The sequence below is a fragment of the Camellia sinensis genome, chromosome 3 (genome assembly GCF_055761805.1).
Source record: "Camellia sinensis isolate YWXY chromosome 3, ASM5576180v1, whole genome shotgun sequence".
Taxonomy (NCBI): Eukaryota; Viridiplantae; Streptophyta; class Magnoliopsida; order Ericales; family Theaceae; genus Camellia; species Camellia sinensis.
The window spans coordinates 218,782,838-218,798,466 of NC_138963.1; the positions used below are offsets into that span (position 1 = coordinate 218,782,838).

General features: G+C 36.0%; 1 long non-coding RNA gene across 1 annotated transcript; it reads left to right on the plus strand.

The window, feature by feature from the left end:
• Positions 1–11,231: 11,231 nt before the first annotated feature.
• Positions 11,232–14,591, plus strand: LOC114314120 (uncharacterized). The gene is made up of 4 exons (XR_003647390.2): positions 11,232–11,406; positions 11,538–11,660; positions 11,780–11,877; positions 12,947–14,591. It is a non-coding gene; the product is annotated as an uncharacterized LOC114314120 (long non-coding RNA).
• Positions 14,592–15,629: the final 1,038 nt, after the last annotated feature.

The window sequence follows — 15,629 nt, forward strand, 5'->3', positions numbered from 1 at the left end:
AGAAGTAAAGAAAGAAAGTTGGATTGAGCAGGATAATAAAACCATTGAGAATGTTGTTCACTCTGCCCCTTTAAAATTATATATATGTATATGTATATATATTGAAATTTGTTCATAGCTCATCTCTTTTATCATTTTCAACCAAATCCCCCATAGTTTACCTATTCAATTTCTAATTTGACTCCTCAAAGGTTTCACAAGAAAAATCTCAGAAAGTATCACATTTTATTAAATGTTTTGTATTGCCATTTTATATTTTTTCCATACACTTATGGCATAGTTCAATAGCCCACTCTTATCCCTATTCTTGAAGGAAAATAGTCAACTCACTCCTCTTTCTTCCAAAAAGAGAATCAAAAGCTTTTACAAATATAGAATCACAAAAGCTGTTACAATATGTGAACATGTAAACTAAGACGTATCTCCTTTCCTAGCTCAATCTTCTACAAGACTACAACCAAAAAAAATTGAAAAATTTGGCAAAGAACAGGAATGCTATATATAAGAAAGCATCATTACCTTGTCCAATGCTGCTGTAATGAAGTCAACAAGTTCTGGAACAATAAGAACCTAAGCTCCCCTTTCTTCCTGGGCATAGCAGATGAATATTAAAACCTAACTGACAATCATTAAGCATCAACCTAAACAATATTCATAAGAGTACATTAAGGATGATAATAATTTCTTGATTAGAAAAATCAAAATATGCTAAGTAATAAAAAAGGAATCTCAAAAATTGAGGAAAATTATAATTAAAACATCCTCTACCAACCTAGTTTCTAGCAAGGATTATCGTACTAGGGATCCATTGTCCATTACAGGTATCGGTGACCAGTTTAAATGAAATAAAAAATCTTTACAAGTGTTATTTTGTTCTAATGATGATGATGATGAATGCATATCTCAAATTAATTGGAGATGATACCTGCAAGATAATATCCCTCAACTTCTCCATAGTAATCCATATACCAAGAATTGTGCCAAGGAAGTCACCATGAGAACAAGGGTGAAACCCAAAGTTTCCTATGATACTGGCAAGAGTAACCGTTTAACAAACAAGGTTTTTTATTTCAAAAAATAAAAAATAAAAATACACTCAAAGAATAATGCACATTGAATGACTTGCCTTAATGCTGCAACAATATCTGGATCGGTTGTAAATGCTTGTGGATGTCCAACTGAAAGTTGACAACACTTAGCCTGGAATAATTAAAAGATATTTAACGTATAAGTGTGGAAAATATTTACTGAAACAAAATCCAACACAAATTGTTGATTCAATTTAACCTGTGGGTATCCTCCTTAAGCCACTACTTTGATGTCAGCTAACTTTCTCAATACTATAATAGATTTATTCAGGATGGGTGGTGTGAGAAAATCAGTATGAAGGACTTTTCTCCTAGATGATGCCTGTCTTGCCTAAGAAGCAGAGGTAGATCAATAAATCAGAACTATCGTTCATGCATATCAAACAGCCAGAAAATTATTCAATCTTTCATACCTTGCCACTGATAACACTTTTATTTGATAATTTCTATTTTTGAATACATGAGATTATATACAATGGATTAGGGCTTTGAAACTAATGAAAGAGAAATGAAAAATAGGGGAAATGTATCAAACCCTAAATTCAAACCCATTTATAACATTAAACCCATAAAATCTAGTAATGAAACCACTTCAAACAAACCCATTTTAGAAATGAGGACAAAATTAAACTGAATGGGTAGAATAAACAACTCTAGAGCAAGAGTTCACGGTTGGGGAAATAGAAGAAGGGGTAGAGAGAGAGAGAGAGAGACAGAGAGCGAGAGAGCAACAGAGCGAAAGGGAGTGAGACAGCGAACCTGTTAGCGGTGGTGGCGGTGCTGATTTGCAGCGTATGGAGAGTGACGGTGCTGAGGATGCGCAGTCGTGAGGTTTGATCGCCGTGAGGTTTGTTGATTTGCGGTGGTGAGGTTTGCTGAGAGAGAGGTTCTGCGGTTGTGGTGTATACACAGAGAAGGTAAAAGTGTGAAACAGATGAGCGAATCTAAAATTATTCCCTCTATAAAATTTTGAGCTTCCACGACTAAATGATTTATTTGTCGGGAAATGTATATAAGGAGTAAATAATTTCATGTCATTTGGCGACTAAATATTATTTTGGTCGCTAAAAGGGTACAAAAAATCTGACTAAATATTATTTTAGCCTAAATTATATACTATTGCCGACTAAAATTGTTTTAGTCGCCAATTAATTTTATAAATCCCTCCAAAATTTGAAATTTTTCCTCCAAATATTTTAATTCTTTGGCGACTAAAATATTGTTTAGTCGCTAAAAATAAATTTTTGGTGACCAAACTTTTGGTTGCCAAAGATAAAAAATAAATTTTTATTTTTTATTCGACGACAAAAAAAATTTAGCAGCCAAAACTAGCTATATAGCGACTAAAACATTTTTCAATCGCTGAAAATAAATTTTTGGAACTCTGAAAGTGATTTTTTGTTTTTCATTCGGCAACTAAAAAAATTTAGTAGCCAAAACTATTTATACTAAAACATTTTTTAGTCGCTAATTGTGAGATTTTTAGCGACTAAAATTTTATTTAGTCGCTAATAATCAATATTTCCTGATTAAAAAAAATTAGTAGCTAAATATTGTACTTTTGCTGACTAAAAAAAATTTTGGTCGCCAATTCCACAAGTTTTGGCGACTAATTTTTTTTTAATCACCAAATTTAGTCGCAAAAAGTGCATTTTGTTGTAGTGAATACAAAAAGTTTGTTGGTCCACTTTGTGTGTAAGGTTTTCATTTACTGTACGGGAAGCAAATATTCGTCGTTGTCCGTACTCCTCGTGTCAAAGCTTTGCTTCGCTTCGAATAACCTGATAACACAATGACGGTGAGCTACCCGGCGGGTGTGATACCGGAAAGCCCCTTCGACGATCAAGTTAGCACTCTTTTTTTAAGAGAGAAAGAAAGAGAACACCAAAGAGAGATCGAGCTCTGGGTCGGCTTGGCAACTTGCTTTTTGGTGAGTATAATTGTCCCTTAATTCCGTCCGCATTGGCGTGACCGAAATTACGTTACTAGGCCGGGCTAGACACTTTTCTCGGTGGTTCGCTTTGCTCGGTCGTTTGCCTTAAATCCCTTCTGTTATAACATGAATGAGATTACTCAACCTTAGCTCGGTTTAGGAACTTCAAAGTTGACGAGCAAAGTCAGCTTGGCAACTTGCTTTTTGGTGAGTATAATTAACTTAGCAACTTCCTTGGCGAGCACAATCAGCTTGGCAAAGACCTTCAAAGTTAGCGAGGAAAGTCAGCTCAGCAACTTGCTTCTTAACGAGCAAAATCATCTCGGCAAGAAACTTCAAAGTTGGCAAGCAAAGTCAGCTCAGCAACTTACTTCTTGGCGAGTAAAATCAACTCGACAAGGAACTCCAAAGTTGGCGAGCGAGGTCAGCTCGGCAACTTGCTTCTTGGAGAAAAAAATCAACTTGGCAAAGAACTCCAAAGCTGGTGAGCAAAGTCAGCTCGGCAATTTGCTTCTTGGCGAGCAAAGTCAGCTCGCCAAGGAACTCCAAAGTTGGTGAGCAAGGTTAGCTCGGCAACTTGCTTCTTGGTGAGCAAAGCTAGCTCGGCCAGGAACTTCAAAGTTTGCGAGTAAGGTCAGCTCGGTAACTTGCTTCTTAGCGAGCAAAATCAGCTCGGCAAGGAAATCCAAAGTTGGCGAGCAAGGTTAGCTCGGTAACTTGCTTCTTGGTGAGCAAAATTAGCTCGACAACTTGCTTCTTGGTGAGCAAAATTAGCTCGGCAAAGAACTTCAAAGTTGGCGAACAAGGTCAGCTCGACAACTTGCTTCTTGGCGAGCAAAGCCAGCTCAAGAAAGAACTTCAAAGTTGGTGAGCAAGGTCAGCTCGGCAACTTGCTTCTTGGTAAGCAAAATCAGCTCGGCAAAGAACTTCAAAGTTGGCGAGCAAGGTTAGCTCGGCAACTTGCTTCTTGGAGAGAAAAATTAGCTCGTCAAAAAATTTCAAGGTTAACAAGCAAAGTCAGCTCGGCAACTTGTTTCTTGGCGAGCAAATCAGCTCGACAAGTAATTTCAAGGTTGGCAAGCAAGGTCAGCTCGGCAAGGAACTCTAAAATTGGCGAGCAAGGTCAACTCGGCACCTTACTTCTTGGCAAGAAAAATCAGCTTGGCAAGGAATTCTAAAGTTGATCAAAACCATCAACAACTCTCTTGTTGAGCAAAATCCGCCCGGCAAAGAATTCCAAAGCTGAACAAAATCATCAACAAACCTCTTACCAAGCAAAATTCGCTCGGCAAAGAATTTTGATCTTTCCGTCAAAATGATCATTAGTTGCCCCTTGGACCCCGCTAAATCTGCTTGGTGGGACAAAAATACAACACTTCTCTAAAAACGATCTACTTGTTTCATTGCATCAATAGTAGAAAGGGTTACAAAAATAAAACTAAGAATAAAACTTTATATTGGCAGTATTTGGCATTTCGAAAATAGATCGACCATTTATATTTGGCGAGTTTTATGCCCCTTTTCCTCGGCCTTCTTACTGACGTCTTCCAAAACCGAACTCCCTAGATCTCTTCCATAGTTGTTTGCACGGTTATCCTCTTGTCCGACTGCTTGAATCTTTCCCGCTACTCGCTTATTTTCTACTATCGAATTTGTCAACACAGTAACTGCGGTTGTATCATTTTCGACTCGGATGTGCTCATTAATGTGTTGCATGAGCAGTTCCATGGTCAATAATTGATTCATTGTGAGCGAGTCTCTCAATTGATGTCCAATTGGAAGACCGCGCTTATACTGAGTGATTGCAAGGTTGGTTGGGCAATCAAGGATCTTGTTGAACGTCTCCCAATACTTAGCATTATACGCCTTCAAAGAGTCGCCCGGCTTTATCTTTATTTCCAATAGATGGTCAACTTCCTTGGGCGTTGTGGTGTTTGTCTTGAATCTGATGAAAAATGCCTCTGCCAACTGTTGCCACCCTTCAATGCTCTCCTCCGGTAGCCTCTCAAACCATTTTAGGCCCAATTCGCCTAAACTCAATAGAAAAATAAGGCACATCAATGCTTCGTTCCACCTATGTCCAGCCATACCTTGCCAAAAATGGCTCACGTGCATGTAGGGATCGGTTTTTTCGTCATAGAGCGTGAACTTGGACTGGTGGAACCTAGTGGGAAGCGGCGTGTTCTCTATCTTAATGGAAAAAGAGGTGGCGCTCAACCTTGCCAACTCTTTGTCTGGTGGCACATGTGCCACCAAGTGTGGTGGTGGCATGGTGACCTCTTCACTAGCTCGCCCTCTAAAGGCCAGCCGCTGTAATGTAGGCATCCTCTGCGCTTTCTGCTGGTGAGCATGCCTCTCCAACACATCCCTCAGGTCTTTCGACCGATCGGAGTGTAAATGTCTCGACGCCGTCGTCAGATGTGAGGGATGGTAACTACTGTCTTGCGTACAAGATGTCACCGTCGGCGCGACGTAGTCTCCAACTCTGAAGCTTCTCATGACGGAGAGTGAAATGGTGCGGTGTCTATTCTGACTGCAGGAACGATGAGAATGGGCATGCTCACCATGGTTTCCCACTCCAGCGACGCCAATTCCCTTTTTCTGGCGTTTCATGGTCTCCATCTCTGTCGCCATTTTCTTGATGATGATATCCTGGTCTCTTAGCTTGTCTTCCAAGTACTGAGTGTGTGAGTCTCACAGTCAGCGACGCTCTTTTGGGCTGACAGAGCACCCACAACTCCTTGCGTGCTTGTCTCGCGTATCTCTGGGAAGTCCTTGCACAGAGATCTCCAAACCAGCCATCGTCGGAATAACGGACAGGCCATCTTTGCGCCGAACAGACTTTCCCGTGATGCCGTCGATGGCGGACAGCAGAATGTCGTCGTGGTTCGCCATAAAAGATAACCAAAAAAGCTTGGAGGACAAGGTTTTGTCTGTCGGATTCCCACAGACGACGCCAATTATACAGGGAGCAAATATTTGTCATTGTCTGTACTTCTCGTGTCCAAGCTTTGCTTCGCTCCGAATAACTTGAGAACACAATGACGGTGAGCTACCCGGTAGGTGTGATGCTGGAAAGTCCCTCCGACGTTCAAGTTAGCACTCTTTTTTTTAGAGAGAAGACCAAAGAGAGATCGAGCTCTGGGTCGCTAGAAAATCAGACCTGTTGTATGGAGGAGCCATTCAACCTATATAGCCTCTGAGCGCTCTACTCTGCTCGTCCTTTCTTGGACACGTGGCTGTACTGCCCTCTCTATTCTTTACACGTGTACCCATCAATACCGCGAAACAACATTGGCTAAACTGCCAAATAGCATTGATACACACCATTGGCGGGTTTCTCTTCTCGCACTCCAATTGGACCACTTGGCAATTTCCACCGAGCTAGGCATAGACTGATCAATTCTAGCCTCAATTCCGGCTGACCTTCAAAGTCGCGCTCAATAACTAGCTTGGTTTGCCCAACTCCGTTCGTTCCCGCTGACCTTGCTCGGCCTTGGACCATCGCTTCACCTATCTTGGCTTAACCCGGTCTAACTTCCGGACCTTGGGCTAACTTAGTCGCATGATCTAGAACCTCGGCCAAATTACCCTTAGTTATGCCAACTCGATCGCATAATCTAACGGCAAGGCCCAAGTCACAACTAGCTTGGCCCGTTTGGTTGGCGCAAACTCCCCACTCATTTACTATTGAAGAAATCAAGTTTGGTAAAAGATTTGTATTCATGCCCATGATGTAAAAGCATCCACATCAGGTTCAATAAATTTTGAATTAAATTACAATTAAAATTTTACTTTTTCTATTTTATCTAATATTTTTTTGTATATACACCTCCATTAGACTCTCTATTCTAAAATTCAATTTTTTAAACTATTCATTTTTTATGATCTGCTCGATTATGCAAATAATAAACCCAAACATCTACTAGAAGCTTCTAGGAAAATTTGTTGCATATTCCTCAACACAAAAAAAAAAAAATGGGGCACTCACTACAAAAAATAGCACTTTTGGCGACTAAATTTTTGGTCGCCAAAAGTCATGTTTTAGTCAGCAAAGGTTTTTATAGACTAAAAGTTTTCGTCACCACGCGTGTCGGTGACCAATTGTCGGGAAAGGTTTTTGGCGACTAAAAAAATTTTAGTCACCAAAAGTAATAAATTGCCGACCATTTTTTGAGTCGCCAAAAGCCTTAAAGGAAAATTATTTACAACAGTTTCAGCGACTAAAATTTGTTGTCGCCAAAAGTTGAGAATTACTTTTTACAACTAAAATTGTAGTCACCAAATAATTTTTTTATGTCATATTATTGCTTTTTAGCTACTAAATATTGTAGTCACCTAAAATTTGATTTTTTTTTTGGTTATTAAACTTTTAGTCGCCGAAAGTTTGATTTGTTTTTGGCCACTAACTGCTCGCCAAAAATGACTACTTGTTCAGGTTATTTTTGTTTAGCTATTAAATAATTTAGTCACCTAATGTTTGATTTGTTTTCAGCTACTAAACTTTTAGTAGCCTAAAGTCTAAATCATTCTTACCTACTAAACATTTAGTCACCAAAACATTTTTGTAGTTTGTTTGCAATTTTGTAGCTACTAAACATTTTAATCGCCTAAAGTGTGATTTGTTTTTTTGGCTACTAAACTTTCGGTCGCCAAAAATATTTTTAAATTTTTTTTTAGCTACTAACTATTTAGTCGCTAAATTATATACTTCCTTTACGCCTACGAATTGTTTAGTTGCCAAAAACAAAAATTTATGCTTTCTCTCCAAATTTTAATTTGCTTACAGCCTGTATGTATTCCGTGCAACCTGTACTACATATATGAACAAAGCAATACATATATTATCAGTCATTCCACAATAGATCTGCATCCATTTCACTTCCAACCATCCAAAAATGTAAAATTGTAAATGTAAAATTTCATACAAACCATAATCCAACATGTATTATATAGTCCAAACTAAAATAATAATTCCATACAAAACATAACTGCAAAAGTTACAAAAATCAAGCCCTTTGTGTACAAAAAATGTATAGTACCGTGACAGCCATACATTGGTTCGGGGGCAGTTTTGCATTTTCACCCCCCGAAAGTCCTTTTTCAAATACGAGATGTTACCAAACAATGCAATGAAGCATCCTTACCAAATTTATTTTTCTTTTGTTTTTTGTTTCATTCCATCTTTGCAATTAAACCAGAGAGACCCATGACCAAGGATAATGGAAAAAGCACAGAAAATGAAAACAAAATAATATAGAAAGACTTTTATTCTTATAGTTAATAGTGAAATATTTGAAATTCAAAAAACATTTATTACGAGTCTATAAACACATCAACAACAACAATTTTAATTTTATTCCCATCATCAAGATATTTGAAGGATCAACAAAAACACTTCATTAGCACTTCACACGCGGGGACTATTTTCATACTTTGTATTCTAACTGCTCGTTTGGGAACAGGCTCATTTAGTAACTTTTTGGCTATTTGGCTAAAAAGGTAGGTAAAAAAAACTTATATGTTTGGGATGACTTTTTGGCTAATTACGAAAAGATGTGCAAAAAGTAGAGAGAAAAGAGAATCTTTGACTTTTTGGTATGGGTTGTTGGCTTTTTGGCTAATTTAGTAACTTTTTGGCTAATTGGCTAAAATAGCCTCTTGCCAAACGAGGCCCTTCCATTGTTTGATACTCTATTTTTTTATTGTTAAAAAGAAAAAGTATGGAGGCAAGATTGAATTTAGTGTTTATCAGTAACAACAATATATAAGGAGTGGGTGGCAGGAAAGGTGAAGAGAATGAGGAGGAGAGGAAGGGAGGTGGCAGATGGTGATGAGAGAAGTGGGTGGTTTAGGGTTAGGATTTTTTCCTTCTCATTTTTTCTTTTTGGAGAAAAAAGGAAGGTGGACGACTAAGAGACCTAGTGAGAGGGGCAACCTTTACTTTCTGTAGAAGTAGACTACTAGGAGAGCTAACCAAGAAGGACATCAATCTAAAAGCAGCAAATAAGTGGTGTTAAATTTTGTTATATAACTTTCTAAGCACAATGAAGTGTCATTTATACCCTTAAATACTAATGAACATGGAAAACAGGAAAAAAAATAAATTTAATTGAAGAATGTGCCCTTAACCTTATTAGATTTTGATGGTACTAAAAGTTAATTTTATAAAAATTGAAAGTACAATAATTAAAAATTGATAATACAACAGCCATACAAAAAAATCCTCTAAGATCCCGACTTAAAAATTAGACTCCTCTTATCAATTTAATGCAGTGGTGGTTTTTATTTATTTTTATTTTAACAATATTACAGACCTATATTTTACAACTATAAATATATTTATAATGATGTGATAAGGGTGGTGAATCCCATATTATTATGCCTGTAACTAATTAAAAATTAACACATATCAAATTAAATCATTGTAAGTTAAATTATGGGAGATTAACGGGGTCTCAAACATTTTCTTTTTATTTTATTTGAATTCTCTGCAATGGGTACCCATAACAACAAAACTCCACATAATTTTCCATCACCACCACTCCAAAATGAGCAAATTTCACAAAACCACTAACTCTCAAATCTATAACCCATTAAAAAAACCAAACAAAAATATAGAAATTTCAATGAAACAAATTGATACCCACTTCATCAAATTGAACATATCAACCATACAAATCGAAATCAATAGAAATCATCAATTAGGACATTAAACAAAACATTCAAAGCTAACCTATAAGTGAAGAGCATTCCAGCACAGAAGCATCCAATAGTTAAAAAGCTTAATTGAGAACCATTTCAAACCATGAGTCAATTCAGGTCAAGAAAACTCAGAAACAAATCCCAAGAACTATCTTTCTCTCAATTAAACACCAACCCACTTCACAGAGAGCTCTAATTCAGAGAAAAAATATAAAACAAAATAGAAATTAAGTTATAAGAGAGCTCTAAATTGGGAGCTTTGAATTGGGAATTTAAAGCAGAATAGAGAGAGGAGCAGCTATATATTTAATGTATTGTAGTAAGGTTTGATTCAAAGGAGGCAAATTCTAAATGAAGTTCTTATAGCAAATGAAATCATAGATGTCCTCCACTTAATAAGTAACAAACTAATTTTAGAAGAATAACTGTCTATTATCTAGAAGAAGAAAAAAAAACCCATAAAAGATTAAAAAAAACATGTCACCTTTAAAATTTTTTTTTTTAATTATCTGCCTAAATCTTGAATCTGGAACTAGAGTGAAATGGGAAAATTTTGATTTTGGTTAAAAAACCCTCAATAAATTACTTGTTCCTTCAATCATTTTATAGAAACCCATTTCAATCATTAGTTCATTAATTTCACATAAATCAAAATCCTACACCATAAAAAAGCAAACCCTAGAGATACAATAAAATAGGGAAATAGAGAAAGAAAGATAGAAAAATAGAGACCGAGAGGGAGAGAGATAGAGAGAGGAAGAGAAAAACATCAATGTTAAAGAGATGCAATGCGAGCAGTTGCAAGGTGAACGGCGAGTGAGCGGCGGTGGCAGTGGTGACGTGCGACGCTGGAACATCAAAGGTAAGCAATGGTGAAAGATCGACGGTGAGTGTGAGAGAGAGAGACAGAGAGGGGGGAGAGCAAGAGTCGTCTTGTTTTTGTCTAGGTTGGAGACTGATAAAACCAAATATGAAAAAAAAAAACTAATAAAATATAATTGCCTCTATATTTGAAAACGTTCCCACCAAAAAATTTCATACCATTGCTGACTAATGTAAATTTAGTCACCTATTGTTGTACTTTAGGCGACTAAAAGTATTTTAGTCACCAAAAAGAAATATTCACCGACCAAATATTTTGTCACCAAAGATAAAAAAATAAAATTTATGCTTTTTATTTAACGACTAAATTATTTTAGTAGGCAGAAATACTAATTGGCGACTAAAATCATTTTAGTCACCGAAAAAGAATATTTGTCAATCAAATTTTTTGTCGCCAAAGAGTAATAGAAAACATTATGCTAGCTATTTGGCGATTACACTACAGGAAAAATAGGTTTTAATGGCGTTTTTTTAACGACGTTTTTTTAAACATCACTTTTCTTAATTTTTAACGGCGTTTTTATAAACGTCGCATATTGTTTAACCAAAACAACACTGTTTTGTAATTGAAGGCATTTAAAACCGCCTCCAAATGCTGTAGGATCACGTGCTGATCCTTCTTTGTGAAACCCTTATTTTGAATCTGAGCCCTTTCTCTCTCTCAACCATTATATACGCACACATCTCTTTCTCTGTCTGTCAGCGATTATTGATAACTCTAGGAAGAGGCTTCGTCTCTCGAAAGATCAATCGGCTGTTCTTGAAGAGAGCTTCAAAGAACACAACACTCTCAATCCTGTAAGTATACATAACATTGAGTCTTAGCTTGAAGCTCAGCTATGGAGATCGGGGTAGTTTGGTTATTTTACTAAGATCTCTGTGATTTCTCTCTCTCTCAACCCTTACACGCACACATTTCTCCATCGAAGCTCCATCTACACCGACGATTTCGAAGATTCAGAGTGATTTCGAAGCCATTTCGAAGATTCAGATCGATTTCGAGATTCAGAGCGATTTCAAAGCTCCATCGCCACCACCTCTGCCCCGGCGAGGTAGCGAGCTCCACCGTCTCTCTCTCTCTCTCTCTCTGTCTCTGTCTCTAGATCTCTATCTCTCTTTAGATTTATGAAATCAATGTGTTAAGGCATTCTTACTTGATCCTCATTTGCAGAGATTCAGAGATGCAGTGATTCAGTGATTTCAGAGCGATTTTGATTTCGAAGCTCCATCCCCACCACCATCTGCACCGGTGATTTTGATTTCACTAAGGTAATTCTATGGTTTTTTTTTTGAAGTGATTATCAACCATCCTGGATTCCTCGCTCTCAGATTTGATTCGCCCAATTTCAAAGGTAATTCTATGGTTTTTTTTTTGGTTTGATCTTGCAAAAGCTGGACCTCTAGACCTTTATCAGCGGAATATCGATCTTCATCAGTTTTTAAGGGGTTTCAATTATTACGTGGAAATTAATTTATTTCCTTATCATTTTGTTTGTAGGGTTTGCGATTGTTTTTTAATGGGCAAATTACATATACACCCCTCGAGGTTTGGCTAAATTACAAATACCCCTGAGGTTTGAGAAATTACGAATTCCCCCTGAATGCTATATTTGCATAAGAAATTAGGGGGTAATTTGTTATGAAATATAAACCTCAGGGGGTAAATTGTTATGAAAATACAAACCTCAAGGGGCGGGATGTAATTTCCGAAACCTCAGGGGGGTATCTGTAATTTAACCAAACCTCGAGGGGTGTATATGTAATTTGCCCTTTTTTAATTTATACTATTCCTGTGATTTTTGTGTAAAAATTTAAGTTTTTTTGATAAATTTCTACTTTATTATTATTTTTAATCTGTGTGTTGACATTGATTTTGTTTGAGAATGGGAACAAATTTCAGTTTTTTTGGACATACTAAAGTTATAAAAATTGGCTTTAAGAATTGTAAAAGACTTAACTATGAAACCCAATGCCTTTGTGCTATCAAACTTCTTTGGACTAGAGTTCTGAATTATTAAGGTCAGTTTGGTTGTGATTGTATGGTGGCCCAATGCAATGTGGCATCAAAGTGCTTGGACTTGAATTGTTAGTTTTATTAAACTATACATCTTATTGTTTATTGACAATTATGCATCATTCCCCATCATCATGCATAGGCCAGTACTGAGTGGCAGTGGAATTAAAACTGACTTGACAATGTACGAAAGAGAGACGTTGATGATTAATTGTGTGTTAACTTAGTTATTAAATTTTTGTTTCAATAGTTTGGATGTTGGGTTGAAGTTCTATCATGTATGTTTTACTAATTCTTGAGTTACTTGTTTTTGAGTCATTTTAGGTTGACGTTCACTTGTGAAGACCATGTCTCATCACCAAGTGGATGATGCTGAATACATGGCAGATAAATATGAAATGGAAGATGTGGATGATGATATGGACGAAGAGTTTCGTGGAAGAGAGATGGGTGGCTCAGACTCTGATGTGGATGAATATGACTACTTGGTTTGTGATATAAACTTTATAAAGTTTGAACCATAGTTTGTTGTCATGATATGCTATCTAACTGCAAGTCTTACCACTTTTCTTTGTTTATTTCTCTCCTATTGGCATGTTTTTTCTCTCTTTTTTTCAAGTAACTTTTAGATGTTTTTTCCCATCAAGCTCAGGATATATGAAATACTAACTGTTTGGTACCTATTTGGAATAACAAAATGGCATATACTTCTGCTGCTCAAGCTAGGAGAGGTAAAGATATCCAAAGAATTCCTTGGGCGACAGTACTATTTTAATTACATTTTACTATAAGGCATGCTGTGTGTTTTCACTCATTTTAATTGCATTTGTATTGGCAATCTTCTACTATTTTAATTAGCTAGAAAAATGCTGATAAGTTTTACATGCATTACAGTAGCTAATATTTCCTGCTTTTAATCCTTTAGGACTTTTAAGTATAAGCAAATCTCTCAATAGTTCTGTATGTTCATCATATTACTTTGACTTGATTTAGTTTGATGCATGGAAGTTAATGCACATTTAGATGGGCATTGCTGCACATTATTTCCATTGAAGCTCATTACAATTCATTTGTGAATGCATTGTCATTGTACGAAGTTCTGTTAATCTACTCGCTTTGGCATCATGGGCATTTCATTGAAAGTTTGCATCTGATATTTACTGAAACCGGCCAATATAATTTATAAATAGATGAGTTTCTTATTGGAAAAATAAAACTCAATCTTCCACCTTATCAATGTTCTTTAACTTGTTGGATTTGAATTATGTATCTTCTCTCTGTGTTTTGGATGTTTTGCACTAGGTTTGCTTTGATCTAAATCCTCTTGAATTGGTGTAGTAGTATGGATCTGGATTCACACACACATTCAGATACACAAAACATGGAGTTAGGTTTTTTGTACTGTGGTTGGTTGATCTGAGATGTATGCATCTGAGATGTACAAATCATTATGCGTGTGTACAAATCTTTTTTTTTTTTCATTCACTTTCTAGATAAAGGTGAAAAGCTATACCACACTAAAATTATTTGGGAGGGTGAAAGGAACTTGAGAAAGTAGAGCACTTGGGATTGCTTAACATAAAGGGAAACATATTATTAGCAGCCTCTGGTAACCAATGGAGACTGGATCTATATAATTATGGATACCGGTCTTTTTATTTTTAAAGAATCTATATAAGATGTTGTACAAATATTTCTTGTTTAAATTATTGATTGAGATGTCAATTTCTTTAAATCATCTTCAAATCTAACTAAGGCAGGTCAAAATTTTCTTCAACGTTCTTTTTAAATTTCATCAAAACACTGGTAGTCTAATATAAGATGTACATATATTTGCTGGTAGTCTAATATAAGATGTACATATATTTGGTGCTTAAACACTGAAGATAATTGGCCTATTGGCTCACAAAAAAATAAAGCTTTTGCACAAAAAAAAATACAGTTTGTGACAGAAATTTAATCTACCAAATAGCTGCCATTTTATGTATAGTTTATGCTTTATAGATTTTATGAGTATACTATTAAGCTTAAACTTTATTGTTGTTTGAAGTCCTATATAAACCCTCACTTTTTCATTAATAAACTTAACTTTTTTTTTCTTTTATGTGAAAACTCATGCAAAACCAACTTATTAGAACTTTCAACTCAAGAACATAGTTGTCTATCAATATTCTAAACTTAGTCAACACATTTTTGTATATGGTCAACACATACATTATTGTCCCAACAGCAGACGACTACTCCATAAGCCTTGGAGCTGCTGCAACCGTTTGCCGTGTTGTGATTGGGGCAATGGCAGTTGCAAATCTAGTAGTCGGAAAACAAAACAAACGTATCCAAAGCGTCTGGACTTCCTTGGCCGTGTAAGACACCCACCTAGCAAGCTATTCGCCAAAGTAGTAGTGGGAAAACAAAACCGTAGTGGGAAAACAAAACTAACGTATCCAAAGCGTCTAGACTTCCTTGCTTGGGTAACACACCCACCTAGGAAGCTATTAGCCAAAATAGTAGTGGGAAAACAAAACTAACGTATCCAAAGGGTCTAGACTTCGCTGATTTAATTGTCCTTTCAGCCTTCGATTGACAAAAATTAATCCGTGCTACGCGTGAGATTTTATAAATTAAAAAAAATTATTATAATTATTTTTAAATAATTTAATATTTTATCTTGTGGTATATAGAAAATTTATAAATTAATTTTTATGTTTATAACTTTTAAAATTATTAGTTTAAAAAAATTAATATATACATATATATATATATATATATATATATATAAATCTATTTACTACAATTTTGATAATTTGTATTAAAAAAAAATTAAATCTGATTAAAATGAGATTAAATGACTTGCAACTCGCTCCCCGTATCCAAGGGTAAAGTATTGTGATAGCCGGTAACTGAAGTTACTTCTGGCCAATTCTTAAGCAAATAAATAAACGCGAGCAAAAAAATATTTAAGTGAGGGCACTAAAATAATCATTGGAGCTTCTATTTTTATAACATA